Source organism: Lacerta agilis, chromosome 14 (assembly GCF_009819535.1).
Source record: "Lacerta agilis isolate rLacAgi1 chromosome 14, rLacAgi1.pri, whole genome shotgun sequence".
Taxonomy (NCBI): Eukaryota; Metazoa; Chordata; class Lepidosauria; order Squamata; family Lacertidae; genus Lacerta; species Lacerta agilis.
The window spans coordinates 30,116,122-30,136,715 of NC_046325.1; the positions used below are offsets into that span (position 1 = coordinate 30,116,122).

General features: G+C 47.2%; 1 protein-coding gene across 9 annotated transcripts in view; it reads left to right on the forward strand.

Annotated features, from left to right (window-relative positions):
• The window catches only part of SRCIN1 (SRC kinase signaling inhibitor 1), a 308,760-nt gene that overhangs the window by 138,083 nt on the left and 150,083 nt on the right, over positions 1 to 20,594 (forward strand). The window contains exon 1 of one of the 9 annotated variants that reach the window (XM_033169395.1): positions 3,706 to 3,803. The exons of the other annotated variants lie outside the window; for them this stretch is intronic. The gene's annotated coding sequence lies outside the window, so the exon portion shown is untranslated. Of the gene's footprint in view, positions 1 to 3,705; positions 3,804 to 20,594 lie in introns of those variants that run through there. 9 annotated transcript variants of the gene reach the window in all.

The window sequence follows — 20,594 nt, forward strand, 5'->3', positions numbered from 1 at the left end:
AATGGAGCAGGCCTTTATTTATTTTATAATATATATATATATATATATATACACCATTTGATTGTAAAAGCAAATCAAAACTTCAAAGCAGGTTACAAAAATAATAAAACAATTAAATTATTGGTAACAACTAGGGCTGGGCGATATATCGATAAATCATCCAAAACTGGTTTGAAGCCCATATTGCAATATCGGTTTCATAACTTTTGACTTTGCAATATATTGTGAATTGTGATGTGTGTGTGCTATGCAAAAATCACAATGCAGGAAAAATAGTGAAGCAGGCCAGTCTTTCTCTCAGTTCCTGTTAACTCTGTTGGCTCAGCTTTCCTCTGCCTCATACAGGGGGCAGTGAATCACAAGAGCAGACACCGGCAAAAATCACCATGCGGGGAAAACTGTGAAGCCCACCAAAGCCTCTACATAGCTCCATCCTTATTTCAGATATTGTGATAGATCGAAATATCGCAATGTTTTGTTGGTGATGCATTGTGACGTTGAAAACCAGATCTTGCCCAGCCCTAGCAACAAGAGTTAAAACAGCTATTTAAAACATTCAAATAATAATTAAAACTAACAACAAACTAAAAATAGATTAAAACACATGTAAACATTCTACATACCCGGGCACTAGAATATCAGATTCTTACAAACACAGAATGGGTATTATGTGGCACCTGTAACAGGGCCAGTTTTGCAGATCCGAACAGTGGGCCGATACAGAATAAAGAGATCTCACAGGTAAACTTGCAGGCTTGATTCTCAATAACCGGAAGCCACTGACACAGGTATATCCTGAATGGTGTCCCCAAGCATATTATCTTGCTTTCTGTCATACAAATAAATGGCTACTATCAATTCTTACAAGATAAAATGTGCCAGGGGAGATGGTTGAGATGATGGCAAAACTTCCCTCCACCACAGACCGTGGGTGGCTTGACTCCCAAGAACCTTGTTCGCACATGGGGTTTCTGTGCACACAGAGATGGACTGCACGCACCTGTATTTCTTGCAGTAAAAAAGACCTTCCTCCGTGCCAGTGTTTTTCCATCTTGGACTCCCTGGTGCTGTTGCTCTACAGTTTCCATCATCTCCAGCCAGCTGAGCCAGTGGTCAGATTATGGGAGTTGCAGCCCAACGTCTGGGGAACCCAACACTGAAGAACGCTCTTCTGCACATATAATGCCTGTATAATAATGATAGACGTTTTGTTAATTGTCAGATAATCTGGACTTGGCTGTGACTAACAGGGCAGCTTGTTCTGCTGTGACAGCTGCCAAGATCTGCCATGATTTTGTTCAAAGCGATTTAATTTAGTGTGGTGGTGGTGGGCAATTCTGTATGAATATAATTCTGCCTTTAGTGTAACTTCTGTTGTTTGTTATTACGGGCTTTCTTTATGTCTCAATTAAGTGGTTCTCAAACTTTCCGCCCTCGGGTAACCTTTTCTGCATCCATTTTTATGCTGAGAAATCTCTCCAGATCAAACATGAAACATTGCAGAGTCTTTTTTTTTTTTTAAGGGGAGGGGGCGGAATTAGGGCGCACTCTATTTACATGAAGTGTAAGGCCTGTTGGTCTTAGCTGTCAGCGCTGCACAAGTAGAAAGCATGTACTCTAGAACAGGATTGAGGGTTTTTCCCCCCCAGGTGGCCTCCTGTTGGATTGCAGTTATGATGATTCTAACAAATTGCAGATTGTGCTATGTTTTCGTGTGAAAGTGGTTCAACTAAACCTGTAGTTTTTAAAGCCCTTCCTCTATCTCCTTTTGATGGGGAGTTGAACTGGTGGCCTTCTGGTTTCTATGGTGGTGCCCCTTGCTGGTTGAACCACTTATAGCCATAAAGGGGAGGGGGGAAACAACAATATTGAGCTATCCTGGCTCTAGGATGGCTCCACACAGTCTATTAATTCTTCTCCCCACCCACCCCTAACAAAACCGTTTTGCTCTGGCTCTTTCCCTGCTTCAAGTGGGCTGAAATTCAGAACCACCTACTCTGTGTGTTTGCTGCTGGCCGTGGTGCTGGAAGCTGTGCTTAGATACTTTTTACCAGCCTGCAGTTGACTCTAGACCAGTGCTCTTCAACTTGGGGTCTCCAGCTATCATTGGACTACAGTTCCCATTAGTCAGCTTAGCCTATCGCCAGTGGATAAGAGTTGTAGTCTTCACAACATCCGGGAAACCTATGTTGAAGAGCACTACTCTCAGTTACCTCTGACCTTAGCTCCTGTTGTCCCTCCTCATTGTCACCCTGATTGGAACCACGCTTTGGACCGGAACTCCCCCCGACTCCTCATTGGCCCACTTGTGGGCCTGTCCCAAAGTTCCAGATAGCTTTTGTTCCCTATCCTGAGATGGCTTATGTTTCAGCTCTGGTGTGCTCAGCTGCCTGTGCTGACACCTGTCTTCAGCCAGAAGGGTAAACAGCCCTTCTGTGTGGCATGCGTGTTTTCCCTTCTTATATTATATAATGCAGTGATCTAATGTGGTGGTGATGCAGTTTCTTTGTGCTAAACGTGCCCGATTCCTTCGACTTTCCTTCATCAGTTGCCACTCAACTTGTCATTGCCTCCTCTTAAAGTGAAACTGCCCCTGCCCCTGCCTCCCCAGTTGCTTGTAAGCAAGTGTGAGGACTGAGCCCTGGTTTAAACTCAGCCCTGGTCTATGGAGCACAGCTGCCTTTAGTCCTGGAGTGTGTGGAGGGGGGAGCAGAGGGGGAGGCTCTGGATTCACTAGCAGCGTGGAGCGGAAGGGGTTATCTCCGTATTGGGGAAACTCCAGCGAGCCAACGAATGGCTTGCCTCTTCCTCAGGCACTGCGTATGCAGAGTGGAAAGACTCACGTCTTGACAGCTGCAGCAGTTCCTGGGAAACAGGAGCATGCCTCTCTCCCTCCTCTCATCCATGCCTGGATGTGGAAGATTCTCATCACCCTGAGAGCTTTTGCACTTATTTTTCTTCCTTTCTGTCATCCCTTGTCCACCTAAATGCAATTTCTTCACCTATAGCAGGTCTCTCTCTCTCCCCACCTCCCCTGGTTCATTTCTAGATGATCGCTCTCTCACTCACTCCCTATTTTTTCATGCTCTGCTGAGTGCTGTTGCTTCCTTTCACGGCCCAGCTGCCTGTCTCACTTTGCCTTCATGAAGATTTATGGAACTGCAGTAATAAACTGTGTTTGAGCGATTCTCTTTTCCGATAATCCTCGGGCGAGCGCCCAACAGGGTGGGTGTGATCTGAGCGAGCCTGCAGCCATGTCCAGCCTGGGACCCCTCCCCATCTTGCCGTCGTCCAGCGAGGCACCAGCAGCCGTGCTACGTACCTAGCAAGGTTTTCCAGGATTGCTTTTCGGAGAGGATTTGCCACTGTTTTCTTTTCTTTTCTTTTCTTTTTTTTTTAAAAAAACCTCTTGCAAAGGCCACACTTTTCCTGCCTCATGTTTTTCTGAGGAAAAGGGGCTACGGCCTTGTCCCCTTTCCGTACCTGGTTAGCATCCTCAGGTGTGTCTTCCAGAGAACAGGCAAGAAGCCTTCAGCTGCAGGTAAAAAGAGATCGAATGGATGGGTCAGTACAGAAGAGCTTTAATCCTCCACTTGCTCCAGTGAAGCCCTCCAATGCAGCTCCCCTCCTAGAAGGATTTTATCTTGCCATTGCTTTGCTTTCTCTTCTGATTCTGGCTTGAGGAGCTCATGTGCCTGTGAGGGAAGCCCTTCCTTTTTCTTCTTGGTCTGCAGCTTGGAAACTACCTGGTTGGAGTGGCATCGTTCCAGCTTGCTTGGAGCTCCTCCTGAGTTATCCAAAGGGTAAGGGAAATGTTTTTCATTAGCCCAGTTTGTCCCTCTGAACAAACGGAGGCCCTGGTGCCTGTAATCTCGGGGTTCCCCTGCCTCCCTCTACGCCACACCCCAGACAAAACTTCTGAATCTGAACCACTCATCCAGCCATCGCTGCCACAAATTTTGAGCCTGGTTGGCTGTTTGGTTCTAGGCAGGTTGTGAGGAGCCACCTGGCTTTCCTTGGGGTAGTCGGTTGCTAGGCAACACCCCTCCCCTGGAACAAAATGGCCGTTTGGGACCAGAACCTGGTGGTACAAAATGAGAGGCACCGCCTGGCTCCTTCTCACTGCCACCGAGTTTGCCTTCTCTAAACCAGCAGTGGGGCATAGCTAGCCAGCTGCAGCAGCTGGCAAAAGGATACCCCTGCAGGCCTGAATCTTACAGGTAGGCCTTTGCCCTTTTCGCTTGGTCTCGTATAGGTGCTGCCTCACACGTGACAAGGGGGTGTCACTGGTTTTCCTATGCAGGGAGTCTAGGAGTTCTGTGCATAGCAAGCATGCCGTTAATAGGGCTAGGCATCTGTGTCTGTAAAATGCACGGTACAGGTTCACTTTAAAAGCATAAGGTTTGAAGGACCGTAGGTCAGTGGGAACATCTGCATTGCATGTGGATGTCAATCCTTGGACTCTTCAGGTAGGGCTGAGTTTCTTGCATGAAACCCTGGAGAGCTGCTGCCAGTCAGTGCAGACAGTGCTGAGCTAGTTGGACCAATGGTCTGACTCAGTATAAGGAAGCTTCCTATGTTCCTAAGCTTTGAAAGCTCTTGAACTTGAGGCTTGATGTTCTTGTTGCAGACCATAGCACTGCCCTGGCATGAAAGTGGTTAAAGCCCACTGTAGTGAGGAGGGAAGGGAGGCAGTGGGGGGTGGGGGCTGGATTAATCTGCTTCTCCATCTCTCTCACTTCCTCTCTGTCTCTTTGCTTCTGCTGCATTGTGGAGCGAGAAAAAGCCCACCATCTCTTCCTTGCTCAAATCGCTTCTGGCATTCCGCACAGAACCCTGGCCATTAGCTGCCATGAGAGATGCTGAGCCCGGTGAGGGTGGTCTGTAAGCTGGGCAGAGCCTCGGGCAGCATGCCATTTTTCATGGAGCATGATGGGAACCTGAGAGCTTTTGGCAGCTGGAGGAGACGGGGGGGGGGGAGAAGTTGGCAGGGGTGGACAGTTCCACATGAGAGGGTGGGTAGTGGGAGCGAAATAAAGGCAAGATATGGAGGTCTAGTGCAGTATCGGGGGAGAACAAATTGAGGGGGGCGGGTGGGTTTCAAGGCCTCTGGATTATTTATGACCTTAATGTTGCGCCACCGGAATCGCTTTCAGGATTTAGCCACAGCAGCAGATGCAGGACACCTGCCAAAAATCCGGATTCTGCCCAAAGGCCCAGTTCATTCCTATCATAATCGTTTAATTTGCATGACATGAAATGAGAGCCTGTTTTGTTCCAGTGCAGGCCGGCCCAGTGCACTTTGGTGCATGAGTTGGAAAATCCAAATGTCTCCCCCTCCCGCCTTTCCTTGAACGTGGGATGCAGTCCACTGGGGAAGGGCCATGGCTCAGAAGAAAAACATTTGCCTTGCATGCATAAGGTCCCAAGTTCAATCCCTGACATCTCCAGGCAGGCTGGGCTGGGTGAAACCCCCTGTTGGAAATCCTGGAGAGCTGCTGCCAGTCAGTGGAGGCAACACTGAGCTAAATGGATTGCCGTTCTAACTCAATGTTAAAGCAGCGTCATATGTTCCTCTACTGTACAAGAAGGCTTTATCTGTTTTCCTTTCACGTTTTAAGGAAATAAAGAATGGGGGTTGGGAAAGGGCTTTGGTGAACAGATGGCATAAACACCAGGTTCAGAAGGATAGCATTGTATAATCGGGGGTTACCGAGTGCATTTTTCATATTGTTTGGGGCTGCAGTCCAACACATAGTTAAATGTGTTTAAATCTAGTTGCTGTTTCCCCTAGAGTTAGAACCAGCATCAAATCGGGGCTGTGGCACACAATTCGCTTCAACATATGCAAAATATGCAAGTTTCTAGCCCTTATGGCTGCACAGAAAATAACCTCAGAAGAATCTGGGCAATAAGAAATCTGGGCAGTGGTCATTAAAACCATTCAAGGAGACTTAACACTTGCTGTCATCAAGGCCTGAGTGTATTGCACACCTTTTTGGCCCTTCTCTATAAGTAGTAGAGGGAGTAAAATGGGACGTAAACCCACAAAAGAAGCTTTTCATGATTTACATGATTTGCAGAATTTGTTTCTTCCTTAGCCCAAATATGGGTGCCTTTTTTTGGTTGCTGCACCTTGAGGACTAGAAGACTGACACAGAGCTGGAATCCTGAGCAAGGAGCAGTCCCACTGCTCTAGAGAGGTAGAACCACCTTGGCATTGTTACGTTTCCGAGCACAGTTCAAAGTGTTGGTGCTGACCTTTAAAGCCCTAAATAGCCTAGGCCCAGTATACCTGAAGGAGCATCTCCACCCCCATCGTTCAGCCCAGACACTGAGGTCCAGCGCTGAGGGCCTTCTGGCGGTTCCCTCCCTGTGACAAGTGAGGTTACAGGGAACCAGGCAGAGGGCCTTCTTGGTAGTGGCACCCACCCTGTGGAATGCCCTCCCATCATATGTCAAGGAAATAATCAACTATCTGACTTTTAGAAGACATCTGAAGGCAGCCCTGTTTAGGGAAGTTTTTAATGACTGATGTTTTAATGTATTTTTAATATTTTGTTGGAAGCCACCCAGAGTGGCTAGGGAAACCCAACCAGACTGGCAGGGTATAAATGATAAATGATGATGATGATGATGATTGGCCAAACACGTGACTTAGAAAGCCGTAAGTGGGGTAGACCATTAACCAATCAGGGCAATGAGAGGTCCTGCAGTTTGGTAGAGAAAGATGGGCCAGACTCTGCACTTTTAGGTTATCCTCAATAGCCTAGTGAAGAGTTCATCCTTGCCCAAGTTACCCTGTCTGGTCAGGTTTTCCCCAGGAGCATCATGAAATACCATTTGAGGCATAATGGGAATGCATGATTGAATGAGCTATGGCGTAGCAGATGGAAAGGGTGGGCACCCTGTACTTGGAGTGAGTCTCCATGCAAAGCATATGCTGGTTTCTCTATGCTTCACAGTTTGGTTGCACCCCTGAAGGGTTCATAGACTCAGAAATGCAACTATTTTTTCATTAGGGTGAATGTGGCCAAATTTCTCCCACTGCTCTCTGATCATGATACCCCAATCTCTAATTTTCTGCACTGGGCTCTTTCTCAAGTTCTGCATAGACTTCAAGCTTCCACTCCTCATCCTTAAACGCTCCACCTATCTGTAAATGGATTAATTGAATTATATCCCTATCTTTCTCCCTGCTCAGATGCTTTGCCTCCTTCCACCTCCTGTTAGGCTTCTGGAACACCCTCCCCTCTCAGTTTTTCTGTCTCTTGTCTCCTGAAGACCCACTTCTTCAAATCACCTTAGGTCCCTCTCCATGGCTACCTGTCCTCCTCTTCCATCTCCCATTAGCCATTTGTTCAGTTCCTGACTCCTTTCCTTCATTGCTGTTTTGATCATTTCATGTAGATTGCAGAGTCCTTTTGCTTTCGAACTCCCATCCACCCATTCCTGGGCTCCTGTGCATGGGCATAGCTGGGGGGGGGGAGCTGCTCCCCTAATCAGTAAAAATCAATAAAATACATAGCTAATGCAGGTTCTGCCCCCCAACAAAAGGCCTGCACCCCCCAACAAAAATCCTGGCTACGCCCATGCTCCTGTGCCCTTTGCAGCTGTGTGATTGACAGGAGGAGACTTAGCAGGGGGAGCCTTTTCCCACTGCTCCATCTCCATGCCAGGAAAAGGTTCCCCTGGCAGCTTTCTGTTTGTTGTGGCAGCTTTTAAATGAACAGGTGCCATGCTCCTGCCAAAAATAAGTTGGCAACACAGGCTGCGTACACAGGGTTGACACATTGCCACCCGTTCTTTGCTAAATCTCTGCATTTTTGTGCTGTACAGCAATGATTGCAGACAGTCACTCAGCGGTTGCAGAGTGCTGTCTCTCCCCCCCCCCCCCCGCTCTTCCACTGGAGGATTTATCCATTTGGTTCTATACATCTTCGACTGCACTTTATCTTTCTGCAGCAGATGCTGAAGCTGCAAGGGAGGGATGCTGCAAAAGAGGGGGGGGGGACGACACTCTCAGGTTAGCCTTGCATCTCGAGCTCTCACCTGTATCTTATGCTTAACCCAACGTTCCTCTTGCTCCTTTGCAAGGTTTGCCCCCACCCCCCAAACCTGCTTTCAAATTGCCACCTGCTGAGTTTCGGGGCAGAGCTGGGTGCTAACTGCTCCACCTGTCCTGGTTGTTTTTGGGGGGGAAACAATGCTGGCTGTAGACAAGGGGAGCTTGTGGGAAGGAATGGTTATTTTTTAATTTTTTTAAAGACCACAAACAAGCACCATGGCTGTCCCGTTTTGCAGTTAGCACAAAAGGCCTTTAAGAGATAGAGAGAGAGAGAAAATTGTTCTCTTTAGCAGTCAGGAGAGCTGGCATGTTCCACCATCCGAGCGTGTAATTAGAGAGAAGGGAACTGCATGCTGATGCTTTAGCTGTTGGGGTTAAGAGGGAAGGAAAGAGTGTGTGTGTGTGTGTGTGTGTGTGTGTGTGAGAGAGAGAGAGAGAGAGAGAGAGAGAGAGAGAGCTCATAGTGTAGCCTTCTCCAGGAGCATTGCAGCACAGATTCCTAAGCAGATTCCTCAGGGAGAAATGTTTCAACTACACACTCTTGCTTGGCAGGGGGTTGGACTGGATGGCCCTTGTGGTCTCTTCCAACTCTATGATTCTATGACTCTGTCTCTCATCCCCTGCTGCTGATTTCCAGAAGGGCCACAGCAACCATCTTCCGTGCACTCACCTGGGAGTTGGACCATTTGAACTCTGCAGAACTTACTTCTGAGTAGGCAGGCTAAGGACCAAGTTTCAGTCCTCAGTGTCTCCATGTAGGGCTTGTGAGAGAGCCCCACCCCCTGCCTGCCAGCCCTGATGAGTGACTGCCAGTCAGTGCAGGCTTTATTAAGGGTCAGACTCTGTGTAAGGCAGCTTCTTGTGTCCCTATGTTGTGCGCTTTTAATTGGCAATATTGTTAGATGGATCAGCCCCACATCCTGAAACGCTGCGTCAGGGTCATTGCCTGTCCTGGCCATGTGCTCTGAGTTACCATATATGCAGAGTTCTGATGTAGCCCAGCGGATAAAAGGCTGGAGTTGTGACTGGGAGTCCTGAGATCTAATCCCGCTTCAGCAATGGACTTTGTGTTTCCATGCTCTGTTGTAGAATGAGGCTGAAGCCTCTGACCTCTGGAGGTGAATTTGAGGTGGGGAGCAATCTAAGGATGCTAAACGATGGTCAAACTTTGAGATTCTTGCTTCTGTTCACTCTGATCTAAAGATGCTGTAGCAGCTGGGAGTGAGGTCGAGCCCTCTGTGGCAAAAGAGGCACTCTGCATGTGTATAAAAGCACCCTTTTCTGTTTAGGACATCACAGCATATCTTTCGGGGTTGAGATTTTACATTGGAGGGAAATTTCTGGGGCTAAGCCCTTGTAAAATGGACAGAGGGCGGACCTTCATTCTTGGGCGGTGCACAAATATTGTAAATAAATAAAATAAATAAAACTGTGATGCCTTGTGAGTCCCTCCTGCCCACCCAACAGAGCTAGATCAAAGCCATGTTGTACTTTTTTCACAGAAAGGATCACTGTTTCACCGAAATAGGGGGGTGGGGGTGGAATGCAATGCAAATTCTATAGTTAGAAAAACCAGTTTTGGCAAGTGAGCAGGATAAAATGGTGCAGATGTTTTCCATTATGCAAATGACATCTGATTGTGGACAGAATTACTCTTCAGCATCAGCAGAAGCAGTGATGGTTTACCGGAGATACTGATACCAGCGCTAGCTCTGGTACTTCTAAAGCTTTCCGTCTCGCTGCCCCTTAATCAACTCCCTTGTCTCTCTTTACATGCCTTCTTGCTCCGCTGCATTGCCCAAGATCATCTACTGTCAAATCTCTTTTGTCCGTTAGGCCAAGACCTGCTTCCAAAGGACCTTCCCCTCTGTGTTGTCATCCTTGGGCATCTTCCCTCCCTCTCTTTGCTGCCTCCCCTGCTGTCTAAATTTAGACTGTAAACTCCTTGGGGCACGGACCTGTCTTTCCTACTTACATTACTCTGTAAAATGCCATGGTGCAGTGATGGCGTTATATAGCTCTCTTGCCTTTTGTTTTTCTTTTAAGCCAGTGTCCAAAATTATATCATACTCTAGGAGCTGGGAACTCATGGCTCCCATGATTCCTGACCATTAGCCAATGTGTTTGGTGGTGATAGGAGCCTCCATCCCTGGTCTAGGCAGAAATGTATCGTTCCTGTATCTCAAGCGTACAGCATCTTGAGCACTCTTGTCTTGCATAGGAATATAGGAAGGTGTTGTTATGGACTGGTTGGATGCAGAAAAATGGTGGAAGAACCAGCTGAGGACCCACCAAAGGAAGAAGGCTCAGAGCCCAGGGAGTTGTGGTGGGACAATGTGATGAGTGGTCAGAGGTAGAAGAGAAAGGAGACTGGGAAGAGGAGGTGTTGGAAGCTGAAAAGGTAACTGGACTTAGTGAGCAGTGAAAGTCAGTAGCAGAGAGAAGTCCAGGGTCAGAGGCAGAAGCTGAAGGTGGCAAATGGGAGGAGGGAAGCCAAGAGGCAGAGATGAGTCAGGCTGGTGAAGAAGCGCGGGTGTCTTCTCCTCCTGCTGCGACGAGCCCCCCTCCCCACTTGTTTTCCAGATCCAGAAGAGGCATGAAAAGGGTGGAGGAGAGGTTGATTGCCTGCAGGCACAGTCTCCAGTTGCTTGGAAAAAGCCCTGGGGAGGAGGGGACTTAGATGGCTGTGAGGAGGTGGAGACTTTCAGTCTTGGAGTAAGACCACCAGAAATTAGCTGCTGTGCTCATTAGGCTTGACACTCAGCCAAGTGAAGATTGTACTTTTGCTAATAAAGAGACAACTCCAACTTTGAATGGTGTGATTTACTGCCAGCTTGCTCTTTGACAGCTACCTCAGACCATTGGTCCATCTAGCTCAGTATCGCCCACATTGAATGGCAGTGGCTTTCCAGGGTTTCAGGTAGAGGCCTCTCTCAGCCCTCCCTGCAGATGTTGGGGATCGATCATAGGACCCTTTATAAGCAATGCATGTGCTGTACGTCTGAGTCACATCTTCAGCTAAATGAAGGGTATTTTTTATTATAGGGCAGAATGATTTCACAAGGTCATTTGGGTCATTTGGCCTCCATGCATTCTAAAGGCTTCCAACTGGACATCTGTATTATCTGTTGATTCCTGTAGGGTCTTTAATTGATCAAACACAGCAACCCTTATCTAATTGTAAAGCCACTTTAGGAGCCAAACTTAACTTTAAAAAGTTGGGTATAAATACATTAAATAAGTGGTGTATAATTGCAGGTTGTAGCAGAAAGATCCCACCCAGTGTGTGCACCAAGGAACCTCTGATTTTAAACCCCAAGTGAGTTTATTCAAGCCTGATCTTGATTAATGCTCTCATAATTAATTATGTAAACCAGCCAATATGCTTTTCTAGTAAAATAGGCTTTTTCTAGCAGTCTGAGTACCCCAGATTTCCTGTCTACAAAATATCAGCTTTCTGTATTATTTGCAGAAGTACCTGAATGACATTGATACATCCTCATTGAGGAGATGGAGTGAGTCAACGAGGATTAAGCATTGATGGATAGGAAACTACTTAATGTCCCATCAGTGTGATGGGAAGGATGGTGGTGAATGTCCCTTCTGACACTCCTTTACTCCCTTGCAACCTCTGATCACTATGGCTCTCTTGATACCTCTCCCTTGATCTATTCTGATGCTTTAGTGGGCTGAGGGGAGCAGCTTCATACATGAGTATGAAGCAGTTTCCAAACCTTCTTGACAGATGAGATGGTGAAGCATGCCACTGGGACAGGAAATGAAAGAGACTTTTGAGCGACATTGTCACAATCAAAACTACTCAGCCCCTGTCCACGCTTCCATTTGTTCTGCATCCACTGGTTTGGGAAATGGTGTACTGCAATTGTTTTCATCTGTGTTCAGATGGACACGCTGGGAGTAGTGGGGAATCAATCTGCGATGAGCTTTTATTTTTGGAACGAAATAGGTTTCTCAAGAAGCACGTTCCAAGGGCCAAAATAATATGCAATAGAACTAAACTGTGTGTGGACTACGTGGAATAAACAATATCCAGTCTCCATTGGTTCTAGAATAAATTGTTGTGTGCATGGGAACTCTGACTACCCCTCTGGAAATTCTGACTGCCAGTGACTCAGTTGCTCTGCAGGCACAAGGGAGCTTGCCTACTGAGAGTCTGATTGGTCACTGGCCTAGCCATGTATGGTACGATACTGTAGATTTCCGCCATGCCTTATGAATTTGTAACCCATGTCGGGATACTGTCCCGACTTGTTAATTAAAACCATAAAACTTCCAAACATGGTGACAGTTTGAGATCCAAGTCTGATAGGGAGAGTCCGGACAATGGGAGGTCTGCAATCCCTCCAGATGTCCTGCTCGCTGCGCATTCATGATGACTTGTGCTCCTGATGCTATTGGGGCAGTTCTATGCAATCCTGTTCTCAAGATTGATTGTGCCTGCAAAAGTTTTTGAATGGTCACACTGCTTCCCTTCCATCCAATGCATATTCTGCAACTTCCTGCTGAAATACTGTAACTTTTTGGACCACAAACGTTTGGGGTCAGGGGGCAGTGGACATCGTGCTTTTATTGTGCTATAGCCCCACCAAACAGCAGCAATGTGATAGCACTGGGGAAGCCCAACAACTAATAAAATGGAGTGGTGTGTGGACGGTCCAATATAAATCCTATGTGAAAGGTAAAGGACCCCGGACAGTTATGTCCAATTAACGATGACTATGGGGTTGCGCCACTCATCTCACTTTCAGCTGAGGGAGCCGGCGTTTGTCCACAGACAGCTTTCTGGGTCATGTGACCAGCATGACTAAACCGCTACTGCATCACTAATGCACTAATAGTGTGCCAGTGACATGTTGCAGAAGGAACTTGCCAGATAAATAAAACACACACACTACTCTGGAAGGGGCTATGGTACGATGTGCTGAATGGGACAGAAAGGATCTAGGAGCTGCATTCAAATTCCTTCCTGCTTCTCTTGCTTAGGTGCTGTTGGCGACACTTTGCTTTGTGAGGCTATTTATTTACCTCCCACCCACCCCAGGATGCCAGCTTTGCTGCTATTTCTGATTCTTTATCTCGTGAGCAGCTGGGCGCCAATTTCTGAGCCAGCTGAGCTGGGCCAATAGGCATCACTGCAGATAGCTCTTGAGAAAACTGCTTACCTTGTGAGTTTGGTTTTTTTTTTAAACTAGTGTCAGAAGCACAACTCATTCCAGCCACAGGGAATAAGCAGAGTCAAGAGTGGTTCTTCTTCCATTTCTCCCCACCCCCTGCCTCCCCCAATTCCTGACTCCATCCCAAACATCTGGCTGTGGGCTTTGTGTCAGATTTGCAGCTCCTTATGTGTGTGTGTATGTTTATTTTTCTAATGCAGTTTCCCCCCCCCATCATCTACAAAACCCCCAAATGCAGCCAACTATAGCTATGAAAAGCAAAGTGCAAGGCAACTTGCTGTGCTTTTAACGTTTTCAAAAAGAGATGAAGGGAAAGCTAGTCTGAAAGGGCCTCAAAGTAATTTCGGTGAAAATCACAGAAGCTGCATTTGTGGAAGGTGCAAAAACTCAAGGAAGCATGAATGCTGATGAGTGACATAGCATAGAGTTAAGATAGCAGGGCTTTTGTTTGGCTTTACCCCATGGAGCTCAAGCTGGGTTTTTTTTTTAAAACAAAGTGAATTGCTGCTTCTAATGTGTACACTCATCCCACTTCCACTTGTGGTAAGCAAGCTTGGCAAGTTTGTGCTGTAGGGTGGCCACTGACCCAACGCCAAGAAAGAAGAAATGCATCACCAAAAAACGGAAGACAGACAAGGACATATTAGCATAAAATCTGCATACATTACATCACAGGCTTGTTGATGCACAGGGATAGTTTGTCAGGGACCCAGGGGAGGTTCCAGTGGGAGGGAGAGGTTTCTGCCTGATGCAGAGGATTCTGGAGAGGAACCAAGTGGGTGTGTAGGGTTCTCAACCTGTTCTCTCAACCCCCCCATCCCCACGGCATGAGCCACAAGCCCCGCCTCCCTCTCCATAGCTATTGGAGCCTATTTTTGACGCTTCTGTGGTGCGTTTTGTGCTGTCAGATACTGGCAATAGCCATGCCTCTCCGGGGAGATGTTCCTCCTGCCCCATCCATCTGCCAGGGGGCAGAGACACCTCCCCTACCAGCTATGTCCAGGAGAAAGACAGCAAACAGATGCTGCAGGTGCCTCCTCCTAGGCAGCGTGTGTGATTGCTTGCTAACAAGCGGAAACTCTTGCTGCACTAAGCTGAGCCTGCCCCATTCCTTTATATAGGATAGCAAGGGGTTTGTTGTTGTTGAATCAATGCCTTCACTTTGGGTAGTTAGGTTTCCCGCCTTTGTGCATCCGTGCCTGGGATTAGCTATGAGTATTGCTTGCCTGTGCCTTAGACCAGTGATTTTCATAATGTACTGCACCAATCAAAACATGGCATTCTTGGGAAAGAATCCTGATTTGAGTTCTTGATCTTTGGCAACTGGGACCCAGGGCATTTTAATATACATGTATAGATGCGTGCTCTGGTCAATGGGGTCACAAAGAGTTGGACAGGACTAAACCACTAAACAACAACATAGATGCAAATTTGGATCAAGTTGTTTTCATTTAAATAGAATTAAAAAGAATTTCACCATAGTGGGCAAGCAGTACTGAGATCAGATGGCCTGTGCACCTGCCCAGGTGCAGTTCGCTGTTGATGGGCAACTTCAAGGCCCCTCCTTAAAGAACCATCTTAGGGTTCTGTATCTTTAAACTGGGCTTGGTCTGGTCCGTCCTTCAAGTAGAGTATTGCCCCTTGTGTAAAGTAGGAAATGTGGCCATCTGGTTGTGCAGTTACCTGCTTTTAGATTCTGGACTTAATGGTCTCACAGGAACCTGCTCTTTGGATGTTACTTCATTGCTTCAAATGGTTTTACAGGGAGCCTCTCTTTTTTATGAGCATGTGTATGTCTTTATTACTTCAAGATGTGATAAACCAGCCCTTCTGCATTTGGGGATCCTCCTGTTCATTCTGCTGATTTTCAGCTCCAGACACAGCTGGGTTTGTGTATTGTTTTAGAAACCTTTTGGAACAAAGGTGGGTATTGGCAACTGCCCATAATTTTTACAGATTGTTCATGTTTGGGGAACATAATCAGCAGTAATCCAATGTTGGTGAAGGCATAGTGGAGCGTCCTTGGTCTTGTCTCAAAAAAGGAGGTATACTGTGGAGGAGAGCTAAGAACCAAACTAAGTGTGATTGCTTCAGACCTGTGTTTTTAAGGCTGTGTGTACACTATACCTTTAAAGCACACCTGAAACATTTCCCTCCTTAAAGAACTGTGGGCACTGTTGTTTGTTAAGGTTTGCTAGGAATTCTAACTCTGTGAGAGGTAAATACCAGAGAGTGCTGGGAGTGGCGGCATGTCTGAAATCCTGAAGAGCCACTGTCCGTCTGTGTGGACCAGGGGTCAGCAACCTTTTTCAGCCGTGGGCCTGTCCACTGTCCCTCAGACCATGTGGTGGGCCAGACTATATTTTTTGGGGGGAATGAATGAATTCCTATGTCCCACAAATAACCAAGAGATGCATTTTAAATAAAAGGACACATTATACTCATGTAAAAACACGCTGATTCCTGGACCATCTGCGGGCCGGATTGAGAAGGTGATTGGGCCGCATCCGGCCCCTGGACCTTAGGTTGCCTACCCCTGATATGGACAATAGTGGTCCAACTCAGTATAAGGCAGATTCTTCTGTCAGTGGATTTCCTTCGTTGGCAGCTGGTTGGACTAGATGCCCTTTGAGGTCCCTTCCAGCCATACTGTTGTTGTTGGTATCCATCTGTCTTGGGAGTCAACAGAGGAGTGCACTTTTGGGAGTGAAATTGTAGGAATAGCTCTAGCTCAGCACCTGCTGAGGCTGTAGAGACCGATAGGGGAGAGACATGTTTTGTTCCCGCTGGGGCAGATGAAGGCATCTGATTGTGTTGCTGCAGATGCACCATGGCGTTTCTTCTCTCTGTGCTCCTCACAGCAGTCATTCCTCCTCTGTTCACTGCTATGGATGCACCACCTGACTGTCTGTCACCAGGTATTGTGATTGTCTGTGAGGGATTCCCACACGGTGGGGTTGATGTCAGCCTTCATGCCATGTTTGCAGGCATCTTTGTAACACAGAGTTGGTTTGCCAATGGGTCTTGTGCCTGAACCCAGCTTCCTGTAGAGCATGTCCTTGGGCATCCTGCCGTCTTCCATACTGTGCACATGACCAAGCCAGAGTAGACATCGCTGAGACAGGAGTGAAAACATGGGCATGGGAGGGTTCGACTCCCACCCTCAGCCCATGCTGCACTTCCAGTTGCCCTACTCCACTCCACTTCTGCTTTATAATGGTTTGCCTTGAGTCTGCTGCCATGTAATCTAGTTTGTCCCTAAGAGAACCCCAGTAAATATGTTTCAAAAGTAGTTTTTAAGAGACTGAAATCATTCTGAAAGCTAATAACAATCTCCCTTCTTACCTCAGTGACCTGTTGAATAATTACTGCAAGGGGACAAGATACACAGGATCACTGTGATCTCAATAAACCCTTTTGATGTCTGATTTGTTTTGCCCCACTGATGTGGTAAATAGCTGGACTGTCCATAATTTGTCAGGTTAAAAGGTGGCAACCCTATTTTCAACTCTCTTAAAGAGCTATCATCTGTCTCCTGTGTTAATTGACGAGGGCCATTTCATAGAGTGCGAGTGATTTAGTTTCTAAGGCACTCCTCTCCCAGGGTGTAACAGAGACATGGGAGTAGGGTGATAAAAGTGGCAGGGATTTAGAGCCATTCATAAAAGCAAGGCATGCATCAAGAGTGGGGGGAAAGTAGTAACAACAACTTAGTAGTTCCTTCTCACTTTGAGAAAGGTCTGTAGCTCAGCGAAAGAGCATCTGCCTTGCATGCAGAAGGTCCGGGTTCAATTCCCTGGCATCTCCAGGTAGGGCTGGGAGGAGAGACCCCTGCCTGGAACCCCAGAGAGCCTCTGCCAGTCTGTGTAGGCAATACTGGCCTGACCCATGGCATTGACTGGTGGACCCATGGCCTGACTCTGTATGAAGGCAGCTTCCTATGTTCCACTGAGGTAGTCATCCTGTGCCTGGTTTGTACTACTTCGGGCTGCAGTGATTGGGTTTGTGCCAACTACTATCTCTCAACCTAACCTACCTCGCAAGGTTGCTCTGAAGCTAAAATGGGGAGGAGAAAAATTATGTAAGCCACCCTGAAACTCCATAGAGGAAGAGTGGGATAAAAATATAAGTGCACATGTGCAAACACACACAATTTCCCCAAAAGGGAGGTCAATCAATTAGAGCAGTGGTTTTCAACCAGTGTGCCATGGCACCCTTGGGTGCCTTGAAGGATGGTTAGGGGTGCCTCAGGCAACACTGCCCTCTGTCCCTTTTCCCTTCCCTCCCTCCTCGGATGCCCTCTCACATCTCTACCTCCTAAAAGGCTTGCACAGCTGTTTATTGCAGCAGCCCTGGCTATAGGCTCCACAGGTAAATGGTGCCTCTGGATGGCACCTCTCTTTGGGGCAGGGGGGAGCATCTCAGGGATGGCAGCAGCAGCTTCCCGGAGGGCTCCCAAGGAGAGGAGGGCGAGGGAACACTCCACAAGGGAGGGTGTTTGAAAAGGGGCGAGAGACTGGCAGCTCTGTAGGCAAGGGGTGACATAACTGGGCGCCTGAGCCCCACAGGGGTGCTGCAGAAAAATGGAGTTGGTTAATGTAGCCATGGACTCAAAAAGGTTGAAAAGTTCTGCATTAGGGCAAAAAGGGTACTGCCCCACCAACCTCACTTTGCCCTCAGCCAGCCTCCACCTGCCTGCCTTCTTGCAACCAGTCCATGAATTGGCCCTGGCTGTCAGCTTCCTCCTCCTCCTCCTTAGCATCAGTGTTGCGCTTGTACAACTCAGCAGGGAGAAGATGTAGAGTGCGAAGGGACCCCGAGAGTCATCTTTTCCAATCCCTTGCAATGCAAAGAATCCCTGACAGGTGGTCATCCAAACACTGCTCAAGAGCCTCCAGTGAAGAAGAGTCCAGATTTTGCTGCCAGAAAGTTTTGCCTGACTTTTAGTCAGAATCTCATTTCTTGTAAATTGACTCCATTGGTTTGGGTCCCACCCTCTGGAGTAGAAAACAAGCTTGCTCCATCTTCCATGTGGCAGCCCTTCAGATACTTGAAAATGGCTATCATATCACCTCTCCATCTTCTCCTAGACTGAGTTGACGCCACCTGTCATTGACTCATGCCTGTCATTGGAGCTGGTTCCACCTACTTTTGGGTTCTCGTTTTGCTTCCCTGCCACTGTTCCCAATGGACACCAGTCGTCATTGCTCCTGAAGGATTATTTTGAATGGTGCAAAATGATGTTCTTTGTGCCTGCTTTCCATGAGGTATTTGTATTTGCCAATAAAAAGACACTCCTTCCAAGGAATAAATGGGATCGTTTACTGTGTAGGCATTAAAAATGTGTGCTGGGGGTGTCAGATGTGACATACTTCGGAGTGGGAGTTTGCAGCAGAGTGACAAATTGTGACAAGCAGGAGTGATGATGGCTTGGAGCTGTATCTTACATCAGTCTGAAGGGCTTCAAATTGTGGCTTCCCTTTCTATACAGGAAGTTTAGGTAATAGGTGCTGCATACAGTAGAATGTGTAAAAGCCAGGCATTTCTATGCCCACACACCTCTCCTTCTAGGCAAGCAAGGGGCATTTCCGGTGCCCAAGGACACATTCCATCATGAAAAAAAGCTCTTGAGGAAGGACCAAAGCAGAGCAACTGAGGGGTGCGGCCTGGAAAGAGCCCCGAGGGCCAGACTGAAAGCCTTGGAGGGCCACATTCAGCTGCGGACTAGAGGTCCAACATGTGTGCTGGGACTAGGAGAGTGACAACCAGGGAGCCAGAAAGGTAGAGCTAGGAGAGGTGGTTTGAGGACAGCCATGTTAAAGATGTGGGCCTTCAGGAGAGGAACTTTTCAGGAGCCAAGGTTGCCAGCACATCCCATCAGCAAACACAACCTGCCAGACCACAACCTGTCCTTCATTCTAGATTCAGAATATTGGACCCAGTTTGGACATGTTTAACTTTGCTGGTGGGCAGGGGGCACAAAGTGTGATGCCAAGCCACATCCATAGCCATTTCCTTCCTCCCTTGATCTTCCTCAGGGTAGCACTTCAAAGGTGGCAAGAAGATGCTTTCCCTAAAATGGCAATAAAATGAAATGAAATCTGCAGCTGAGAGCTCAGCTGAGCTGATCTTCATTTTTACTGCCTTGTTAAATCTCTTTTTAATTTTTTTTCAACACTAGTTTTCTTCCACCACCCCACCCATTCTTTCCAGATAACAAGAACCCATAAAGTATTTTTATGGAGGAGAAAGCTTGTCTTTACTTTGCCAATCTCTAGAGCCATCCGTACACTCCACTGCTTATTACAGCTCTAACTGAAGCCATATATTATTGCAAAATGGCCATCTTGACGTGGCTCAGCCCATAACTGGGACTGTGCCATTTTCAGAAGGCAGAGTCAGCAACCTCAAGAGCAGGACCTTGTGGGTTCTGTGATTATTGAGCATTTGCAAAGAATGTGGAGTTATCAGGGAAATCAAAGTGTCCGATAGATTTAAGAACATAAGGGTTGCTTCTGCTGGCTCACAGGAATACTGCATTAGCTGTTCAGTATTCTGTTGATTTACGCTGTTTTAAGCCTGTTTTAAGTTACACCTAGCTTAGACTCTTATCTCTTGGTGGTGGTTAGGAAGCTACTGATGCTGCAAACAGAAGTTTTACTTCTGGTTATCAAAGGAAGTAGAAAATGAAGAGGAGAACTGAATTGCTCAATACAAAAACCAGAGAGAAAAAAACTCTTCCCCCCACCCCCACCCCCACCCCCACCCCCACCCCAAGAAGAGCACCAATAAAAATTGGCATTCCGAGTTTTGGAGGGGTTTCAAAGGAAGTATGTGGCTAATGATACAACTACCCGGTACTATCCTTTTTTTGTCATGGGAGGCTCAGAGCAATGTTCTTCCTGTTGGTGGTCCCCAGATGTTGTGAGACTACAACTCATGGGAGTTGTAAACAAGCAACATCTGGGGACCCATGTTGGAAGAACATGAATTTAGAAGACGCCGCAGTCAGAAAGCTAGACAATACCGTTAACTGTTTCTTTTAAATCAGAACAGAACTGCTACTAGAAAGTCCTGATTCTACCCAGATGCAGCCATGTCTATACGACGCTATCCAGGCATTTGCCAGTGTTGCAAGCCTGTTTTCCTTGGGTCACCCTGGTCCTATCAAAGCTTGCCTCTGCTAGAGAAAGTACAATTTCCATGCCAGTGACTATAGAGGAGAAGTCTGTTGTAGTGTTGGAACTTCAGGAGTTAGTCTTTGCCTCTTATCTTCAGCTCAGCAGGTGTTATCCTTTATGGAGACTACTAATTTATGGGTGCTGTTGATC